The sequence below is a fragment of the Silene latifolia genome, chromosome 1 (assembly GCF_048544455.1).
Source record: "Silene latifolia isolate original U9 population chromosome 1, ASM4854445v1, whole genome shotgun sequence".
Lineage (NCBI taxonomy): Eukaryota > Viridiplantae > Streptophyta > Magnoliopsida > Caryophyllales > Caryophyllaceae > Silene > Silene latifolia.
The window spans coordinates 34,475,847-34,486,446 of NC_133526.1; the positions used below are offsets into that span (position 1 = coordinate 34,475,847).

The 10,600-nt window shown below is 40.2% G+C and overlaps 1 non-coding gene across 1 annotated transcript; it reads left to right on the forward strand.

Annotated features, from left to right (window-relative positions):
* The first annotated feature begins 9,779 nt into the window (after nt 1-9,779).
* Nucleotides 9,780-9,886, forward strand: LOC141625168 (small nucleolar RNA R71). Its single transcript, XR_012534967.1, has one exon. It is a non-coding gene; the product is annotated as a small nucleolar RNA R71 (small nucleolar RNA).
* Nucleotides 9,887-10,600: the final 714 nt, after the last annotated feature.

Consider the following 10,600-nt stretch of genomic DNA (forward strand, 5'->3'; position numbering starts at 1 on the left):
TGGTTGTAGTTGGGTTGTGGTTTCAATGATTGGTAGTAAGGGTGAGTTTGAATTGTCTATGTGTAATACCCCCATAACCCAAGTGCCTTACTAGGACCACTTAACGCATGGAAGTGCTACCATCTCGGTTATCCGAGGCAATGTATATCAAATAGATAATAAAGAAACATACTTTTATAAATGAGTTTAAAGTGATACAAGTCCAAAAACCAAAACTGATAAAGTAAAATACAACTGTTTCTCAAAACTGTCAAACCAACTGAAATAAAGTACAAGAATGTTTATGACACAGCGGAAGACTTCTAAACAACTCGTGGCAACTCAACCCCGCTATCCCGTGCGCATCAACTCATACCTGCTCAATAACTGCTCACCATCCCTGAATGGATCACCATTATTTTAAAAACATTTAAACCGTGGTCAGTTACTGTTTACATAAAACAATACAGCAAAACAATACAATAATCCAATCCGACCAAACCAATCTCCATCACATCACCTCACACTTGACTACACACTAAAGTATGTAGTCCTGCCAGAATACCCATCGCAACAAGTATTCCACACCGCAGTGGGGGACCGCAGCCGTTCCTACCTAAGCCTCGCTGATCTCATCCGAAAGATAACCCATGTTCCTAAATGTGCACATCCCCTCTGTGGTGGGTTTCACAAAGGGCGAATCAAGGGTGTGAAGCCACTCCCGAAAGTGACTCCACTCAGACGAGGACGCACCTCACAAACCACAGACAATTATAAAACAACCACATTATACCATAACAATTACTATTTACCAATTCCAATATAATATAAACCAACAACAATGATCAACCACCACAATACATGTAAACAATAGCCGAGTAGGGAAACCCTACCTGGAATATCAACCACAAGACCGTCACAGCAGTTAATCAGTAATGTTCCTGTACGAATCCTCCTCCCTTGACACGACGATCTCAACAGCGTAAAGAACAAGACAATCCGACGATCCTAGCCTTGGGATTTGTTAACAACGCGAAGAATGAAGACAACGTAACTCTTTTTCTCACTTTAAAGGTTTTAGAAAAGTGTAAAGATGATTAAGGAAGATGACGAAATATTTTTATACTAATCACGCGTTATTAACAAAACCCGGCTAAAATAACCCGTAACACTCACTTACTCGATCGAGTAACTGACTTACTCGATCGAGTGGTCCTTACTCGATCGAGTACCCATCAGGTGATCGGTCCGTTTCGTGTTCACAATTAAAGATGTGGTCGTTGGGTCACGGTCGAATCAAAACACAATTTATAACTTCACAAACAACTCTACAATTAGTAAAGAGGCAAGTAAAGGTCGGATCCCAAGGGACGGGTATTGAAATGAGATTTCTATTGCAACTAGTGGTGTCTAAGGGGTGTCACAAATTGGGTTGATGTAGAAGCTCACTAAACTAAAATAGCAATGAAAATAAACAAGTAAGATGAATTAAAGGGGTGTAAACAATTGATTAAAAGCACTAGGGTGTCATGGGATCATAGGGGAATCATGGGAATTGATCATACAAACATGTTCTCAAATTATAAGCAAGCAATTATTGTTGTGATGGATTGAGTTGGGTTATATCTTACAATCCTAGGAAAGTTTGGGTCCCGGAGCCGAATCGATTAGATTGTACAACACCTACAAGTCGACTTAATCTTCCCTACTCAACAACATGCACGGTCTAATGAGACTCGAGTTGGGTTATGTCTTACAAGTCTCATTGAAAAGATAGAAGATGATAGTAAATGCAAGGATTCATAGGCTTAGCATTTCATCAAATATAACATGTGCATGAGTTGAGATCAAAACAAGCAAGCAAATAAAACATGAAAGCATATTAATTTAAGCATGAATCATTCCCCATGTTGGTTTCCCCTAATCACCCATTAACCCTAAAGCTAAGAGACTACTCACTCATTATCATGTTGATCATGCTAGCAAGGTTGTCAATCATACCAACAATATGAAACATGATGAATAAATGAAAGTAATTAACAATAATTAAAAAGGGATTAAGAGAATTATACCTACTAATGATTCCAATAATAAAGCAAAGATAAAACAAGTACTTGAATGCTTGATTAAGAGGTTGTCAATCTCCCAACAATAACCCAAATAATCTTCAATTACCCAAAATAAAGGATGAACAAAAGAGAGATTAAGGAAATAAAACTTGTATTAGAACTTGATTAATTGTTGATTACAATACTAAAGAGAGATTTGATTGATATTAACTACTCTAATTATTGATAAGAAGAACATCCTCCTCTAATTAGACTAATGGGGTATTTATAGTGGAAATTAGGGAGGGTGCATTAGGGTTAACTAAGGGCTAAACTAGTAATTACACTTTTTAGATTGATCAAGGAGGAGCCGGTATTTTTCGAAGGAAGGGCTTCTTTCTTCGTAGCTTGGAGAAGAGGAAATCACGCTGTCGGAATCCGGGGCGGAATAAGGTCGGGACGGGCGGATTCTGGCGATGGGGTCCGAGCGGATTCGAGGGAATCCGGGCGGATTGTGGAGGTGGAATCCGAGCGGATTAGAGCAAAGCCGCACGGATTGTGCAGCTGTGGGACGGCCGGATTGGTGACAATCCGCACGGATTGTCACTCAGCAAGACATCTTCTTCTTTTCTTCCCTTTTCTTCATAAATTCCTTGGGGATTCCCTTGGGGACTCAAGGATCCTTTCTCGACATTGCTCTTCTACTATAATATGTACAAAGGCCTTCTAATCTTGTCTCTCCTTGATGCTTGGTCATTGAATTCGATCAATTTAGTCTCGTTTGCCATGAAAATGCAAGATTGTTACTCCTTTCCTACCAAGGGATCAAAATCTCAAAGAATATGCAAAACAAAGAACTAAATATAAGAAATGACCCAAATATGCACTAAAAAGCATGGGAACAAGGCTAATTCGGGGCTAAATATGCGCTAATTATGGTCACATCAAATATCCCCAAACCGAACCTTTGCTCGTCCCGAGTAAAGAGGTGACAAAGACTAGGACCAATACTAACTTATCCTAATAATAGCCGATATGAAACAATTAGCGGGTCTCACTCCGCCCCTTCAACTCACAACAAGACAACCATGAGGTAGGATGCCTTCTTGCAAGGCAAGGTGGGTCTTGCCAAAATGGCGACACATCCAAACATTAAGCACACAAAATCACATAATGGATGCATCTACAAAAAGGAATAGCCACTTCCTCATCAAGTGGCGGAGGCACTAAAGAGGAATAAATTTAAGAGCATGTAATCCTTCACAAATACTAGTTCAACAAATTACTAAGGCTAAGAGGATGGCACTAAATCACCTCCAAATGGTGTTAAACTAGACTACTTTCGTCCTCAATTTCCAAATGCTTTCGTCAAGAACGATCGGATGGTGGTGGAATGATGATCCCTATGATGCTAGTAGCATATGACATGATAAGTCTCGAGTTCTCTACAAAAGTAAAGGTCATGGATCGTCCCAAGCTCGACCAAGTGGCTTGACAAAAAGGCTTTTTGGGAATGAAATGCTCAAATCTTTATTCACAACGGGTGGATATGACTAGTATTCAAAATTGTCCTCATTTCACTTTCACATTTCAAAAATTTAAGATGGGGTTTGTCCCTTCCGGGCTAGTGTCCTTTGCTTTCGCCAATCGCTTATTAGGCAACCGGTTAACCTCTATACAATAGCTTTTCGGGGTGATAGTCACTCTGTCTCTGGGCGGCCGAATTCACAACCGTATGGGGCCCAATTCAATGGATCCCGCACCAAAGCACATCGAAGTGGTACGCCTCCATCAAAACAACTTAAATTTCTCAACTTTCAACAATTCATAACATTTGAGGTTCCTTGGCATTAAATTACTTACACATGACAAAATTTCTTTGAAATGAGCACTTCAAGCTTATTGATAGAAAATATTTTTGGGTTGCCTTACCACAAGGTCAAACAAGGTCACCTAGACAAGTTAACCAAGTCCACATCGCATCACGGGGTTGGATAGGTGACTCACATGCAAACCCTTGACTAGGCTTTGGGTCATGGGTCAAAAGACACTAGTATGACACTATCTAGGGTGTTTTACAACCATTCTAGTAGGCAAAGTCTTAAGTTGAACAAGTATTTGTAATGGCTTAGTTGCTTTTGTCAAAGTTCCTAAATAGGCATTTTTCAAAACATTTCTAACATGCAACTACATGCCATGATGCAACTAATATAAACATCCTAATGCAAGTGATTCTATTAACTAATATGACATATAAACTAAATGCAAGTCCTAAGTTCACATTGTTATACCGCATCAATCAAAATAAAGCCACATAGTCATTAACATAAAGAGGAAAAAGGAGATTGGAAAGATCATACCATGCGGTCTTCATGATCCTCATGTCTCGGATGTGGCGTAGTCAATCAATGTGAACAAGGATAGAATAAACACAATATATACAAGACTACAAAAGGAAATAAACATGTTTTTGGGTTTTCAAATTTCAAATTTTTATGATTTTTGAAAATTTTCAATTTTTTTGGATTTTTGAATAAGAGTTAAATGTTAGAATTCCCATCCCCACACTAATATGGGCATTGTCCTCAATGGCCAAAATGATGGAAATTATGCAAAGATGATGCATGATTTCTACACTAAATGCAATCTACACTAAGCTACACTACATGATGCATGGTTTTTATTATGACGGAGAGGATAATTTAGATTACCTCCCGTTGTGTATGCATTAACTTCCCCAAACCGAGTGAGACACTATTGCTAATGTCCAAGGATGGGTGTAGTTCATGCACACACTATGCAATGCATGAAACTAATTTGTCATTTTGGATTTTGAAAATGGGAACAATAAAATGAGAACACCTCAATGGTACCGAGGTGTGAGTCCTCTATGGTTCTAGGACTACTCCAACAATGATCAAAATTATAATTAAAACAAAGAGAGAAATAGACAAACCATGAGAGGGTAGGAGTCTCCAAGGCTTGCTAATCTTCCATCATGCTATCACCATCACTTTCCTCATTAGAAGTGGTCACATTGCCACTTCCCTTGTCATTTGTTTCTTCACTTTCTTCCTCATCTTGCTCATCATCATCTTCACCATCCTTTTCTCCTTCTTCACTTGCTTTTTCATCAATGTTATCATCAACTTCTTCATCATTACCAACAACCTCATTGTCAACCGAAACGACCCTAGATGCACCCGGAAATAGGACTTCTCTATCCGCCCAACTAGGCAAAGGACAAGATGGATCAAGTAGTCCTTGCCTAGCTAAGTGTATGAGGGGTGGATATTGAGCCAAGTAAGCATTTTTCCGGTCCTCAAAGGCTTGCTTGTGCATTGCTTGCATGAGAAGAGTCACATAATCATTTCTAGCTTCAACTCCTTCCGGCTTGAACTCTTGATACTCAAAGGGGTAAGGTGGTATGACAATGGAAGAGGAGGGAGTTTCAAGATCACCCTTTTGTTGTTGGATAATATACTCGGCCTCTTTAGAAAGGGGAAGTAGATAATTGGTCCGGTGGACGCTTAGACAACAAATCTTTGAAGGCAAGGTGAACGATCTAACTTCACTAGTGAGCCATCCATACTTAGTGTCAAGGGGGTTATGGGAAACCCACTTGTACTTGTGTATCATAGTATGCAAATCAACAAGATGGCCACCCTTTTTTGCTTTGTACTTGTTATCCTTATTGAAGTTAGGATCAAAGTACTTAGCTAGGATAGTGACTAGGCCGCCATTGACAATAACGGTAGTGCCCTCCTTCCCATAATCAATGTTGAGCCATCTATCTACCAAGAGCCTCAAAGAATTGTAAGGCTTGGTGTGTACTCTTCCAATGTTCAAAGCCGATTCAAGGAGAATAAAATCAAGTTTGGTGAAATGGTTGGTATCTTTCCTTGCAATTATGGTGTTTCCCATGACCTTGTGCCATACTCTTATGCCCGGATGGTGGACCAAAAGAGCACGACTCGCATGAAAGTCCTCAAATTTCCTCCCAGAAATTGCCTCCCAAAGAGGTTCGGGGTCATACTTTCCATAATTCTTAAAATAACGCGGTTCATCACTAAGACCCAAAATTTCACTCAATTCCCTAAAGGAAATGCGTCTACTAACATTAGCTAGACGAAACTCGAGATTCTCCCTATTCTCAACTTTGGTGACTTTCAAAGAACTCAAAAATTCCAAGGTAAAGGAGGGGTATGTCAATTCCTTTGTTTCAAACAATTTCTTCAACCCCATGGCTTTGAAAAAGGCTTTAGTTTGCTCAAGAACACCCAATTTTTCTAAGGTATCTTCACATATAAATTTGGTGGATTGTAATGACTTTCTAGCAAACTTGACAAAGGTATTTCTATGGGTTTCGGAAATAAAAGTTACCTCCGGATAATGCAAAAGTTGATCAATTTCCGGAGTAGAAGGTGTTGTCGCTCCCATAGAAGGTTGTTGTTGTTGTTGCACTTCCAAGTTTGGTGTTGCTACCACCATAGCCAATGCTTTCTTTGTTTGAAGAGCCTTTTGCCTTTGTGAGAGTGCCTTAGCCTTTGGTGCCTTTGTTGCCTTTGTTGCTCCCTTAGTCCTTGCCATTGATGAACTAACCAAGAAAAGAAAGGAAAATCTTCAATTTGTAGTGTACCCAAATCGATTTAAAGGTAAAAGGCTTTGCCTTTATGAAATCAAAAATCGACCCAAAGGTTGAAGATTTTGTGCTTGGTTTTGATTTTTATTGAAGAAGGAGTGATTGATTTGTTATTAGAAGGATGATTTGATTTGTTTTTGGTGAATGTTGTTGAGGGATTTTGTTTTTGTGATGGAGAGGATGAGGGTTTTGATGTTGTGGGTAGTGTTTATGAATGAATGAATGAATGAAGGAAGGTGGGAGGGATTTTATAAAGACCGAAATTTTCGAACTGCAGGGGCAATCCGTGCGGATTCTGCCCAATTCGTGCGGATTCTGCTCTTTCTGGGTTGTATAAAACTCGCCTAAAGACGGGTGGATTCAGAAGAAGACGCTCGGATTTTCTTGATACAGGACGGGCGGATTTGCCTGAAGACGGACGGATTTCAGTCCAGGAAATTTTTCTTGTTTTCCTCGACGAGAGAAGACGGGCGTCTTGATCCCAGACGGACGGATTTGCAGAGACGGGCGGATTATATTCCAAGACGCCCGGATTCTCTTACAGTCAAAAATCTTCCAAAATCTCAGCTTATAAAGTCGTGCGTCTTCGACCCAGTACGCTCGGATTACTGAAGACGGGCGGATTCTCAGGAATCCGTTCGGATTCGACCCCTTGTACCCGGATTCGATTCCCATCCGTGCACAATGCATTTCCCTTACCATTCTTCTATTCTTTCTTCAAATCTTGTGCTCTTCATTGTGGGGGCACTACTAAGGCATGGATAGCCTAGGCAATTGTCATCCCCACACTAAGGTAAAGCACTACACATCAATTGAAATTGTTAGTCCCTCCCTCACTTCTCTCAAACATGACAATTATCTTGATCAAAGTAAATAAAAATCCAAAGATGACAAAAATGCAATACAAGAATTGAAATGTAAGTTAGGGAGTTAGAAATATTTACAAGTGGTGGTTTGGGAGGACTCCACCAAACTCTCATTCTTGATGAGATGTCAAGGGGGCATGTCCAAAGTGTTGTTGATGTTGCTCAACACCTTGAAAAAGTAATCGAAAGCTTGTTCATTATCATGGTAGAGGTTTTCAATAGACCTTGGCCCTTGTTGTCGGTCTTGATCGATGGCATTACCAATGTAGGGATTAAAAATCCTTTCAAACTCGTTGTCCCAGAGACCACAAACTTCATTAAGTTGATCATTGAAAATCTCTTGCTTAGATGGAGACAACTCTCCCAATTTCTTCTCTTGGCCAATGAGGCCATTCTCTTCTTCCTTGGTGGATTTTGATGAGCTTTGCAAGCTCTCCTTGTCACAATTCACTTGCTCTTTGAATGGAGCATCTTCAATTTTCTTCTTCCATTGGAGTTCCGATTTTTCCTTTCATCCTTTCGGCTATAATGATCAATCATGAAACATGGTTCATGCAAACGAAGAGCTCTCATAGTCTTGTCAAGATTAAAAGTTATGCTTTCATCTCCCACTTCTAGAGTGAGCTCACCATGTTTCAAATCAATCACCGCACCCGCGGTGTGTAGGAAAGGTCTTCCTAGAATGATTGGAATGTTGGAATCTTCCTCCATATCAACAATGACAAAGTCCACGGGATGAAAAACTTCCCAATTCGCACGGGGACATCTTCCCATATCCTTAATGGTGTCTTCGTCGATCTATCGGCCATTTGGAGTGTGATGTTGGTGCATTTAAGCTCTCCCATCCCCAACCTTTTACTCACCGAGTACGGCATGACACTCACACTAGCCCCTAGATCACATAAGGCTTTGTTGATCGTCGTGTCGCCAATGGTACACGGTATTGAGAAGCTTCCCGGATCCTTTAACTTTGGAGGTGAACTCCTTTGAAGTATTGCACTACTCACCTTAGTGAAGGCGATAGTGTCAAGCTTCCGGATCGACTTCTTCTTTGTGAGGATATCTTTCATGTATTTCGCATAGGCCGACACGTGATTGATTAATTCCGTGAAAGGAATTGAGACTTCCAAATTCTTCACAATTTCCATGAACTTTCCAAGTTGATCATCAAATTTGGGCTTGGCTTGACGACTTGGAAAAGGGAGTCTAATCACGATGGGCTCCTTCTCCTTGACCTTGTCTTCATTTTTCTTTGAACTTTCTTCTTTTGATGATTCTCCATCTTTGGGGCTTTGCACGATTTCTCCCTTTTCACTAGCTTCCACAACTTCATCCTCAACTTGCTTCTTTGGTGCTTCATACCTTGTACCACTTCTCAAGTGAATGGCACTAACCGTTTCATGTCTAAGGGGATTACTTTGAGGTGGTAATTGCCCCTTTTGTCTTTGTGAGCTTGAAGATGCTAGTTGAGTCAATTGTGTTTCCAACATCTTGGTGTGAGCTAGAATGTTGTTGATGGTGGTTTCCTTTTCTTGGCTATCTTTTTGCATTTGAGTGAAAAATTCTTGTTGATTCTTTTGCATTTGGAGGACCGCTTTTTGGACATCAAAACCTTTATCATTTTGGTGATTGTATGGATTTTGATTTTGGTAACCTTGGTTTTGATTGTAAAAGGGTCTTTGATTTTGGTTTCTCATGGGTGGTGGAGTGTATGTTGTTTGAGGGTTTTGAACATTTTGGCTTTTGTATGAGAGATTTGGATGGAATTTGGTGTTTTCATTGTAAAAGTTGGAATAAGGGGTACCACTCTTGTATGCTTGGAAAGCATTCACTTGTTCATTTGTTCCCCTACATTCACCTTGGTCATGTCCCAAAGTTCCACAATTCTCGCATATCCCACTTGGGATTGATGAGGATGCCGTCATGGCATTAACATGATGCTTTGATGATTTTGAGTTTTCTTCAAGTCTAGCCATAACTTGTTCAAATTTCAAGTTGATTGTGTCAATGTGAGCACTAAGTTGAGCACCCAATTGACTAACGGAGTCCACTTCATGCTTTCCTCCTCTAGTAGCCTTGCGAGGTCTACTATATTGTGAGTTATGGACCGCCATTTCCTCAATCTTGTTCCATGTTTGATTGTCATCAACTTCGGTGAACATTCCATTTGATCCCATATTGAGAATGTTCCTAGAATCTTCATATAAACCATTCCAAAATTGTTGTACCAAAAACCATTCGCTAAGTCCATGGTGAGGACATGAGCGACAAATTCCCTTGAACCGCTCCCAAGCTTCATACAAAGATTCTTCATCCCTTTGCTTAAAACCCGTAATTTGAGCTCTTAGCATGTTAGTCTTTTCCGGTGGGTAGAATTTTTGTAGAAAGCTAGAGCCAACTTCTTCCAAGAATCTATTCCGAGGGTGGCCTTATCAAGGCCCTTCAACCATTGCTTCAGTCTTGCCGATTAAATAAAAAGGAAATAAGACCCATCTAATTTGGTCTTGAGTCACGCCTGTTTGAGAGATTGCATCACAATAGTCGCAAAAGGTTTCCATATGAGAATGAGGGTCTTCACTAGGCATCCCCCCAAATTGGCTCCTCTCAACTAATTGGATGAAGGCGGACTTGGCAATAAAATTTCCGGTTAGATGTTGCGGTGTAGGAGTACCATTTGGTAGATTCTCCTCGGTGGGTACGGAGTGTGACGAGAATTTAAGCATTGTAGGTGGATTTTGTGGGGTATTGTGTAATGGGTTCTCCTCTCCTTCTATTGCGAAAGGGTTGATGAACTCACTAGTGGGTTGAACAACTTCACTAATACCTCTTAAATTCCTCCTAACAAGTCTCCTATTGTTCGTCAAGGTTCTTTCGATTTCACGGTCAAAAGGTAACAAATCACCTTGTAACCTTCTAGACATGCAAAATATCAAACAACTCGAAAAACATTAGAACAAACCTTGAGGAGTTTTACTTCCCAAGGCGAAGAAAGACACAACTAATAACAATAAAAAGAAATCTAAATCAAGTAAACACCGTCCCCGGCAACGGCGCCATTTTTGATC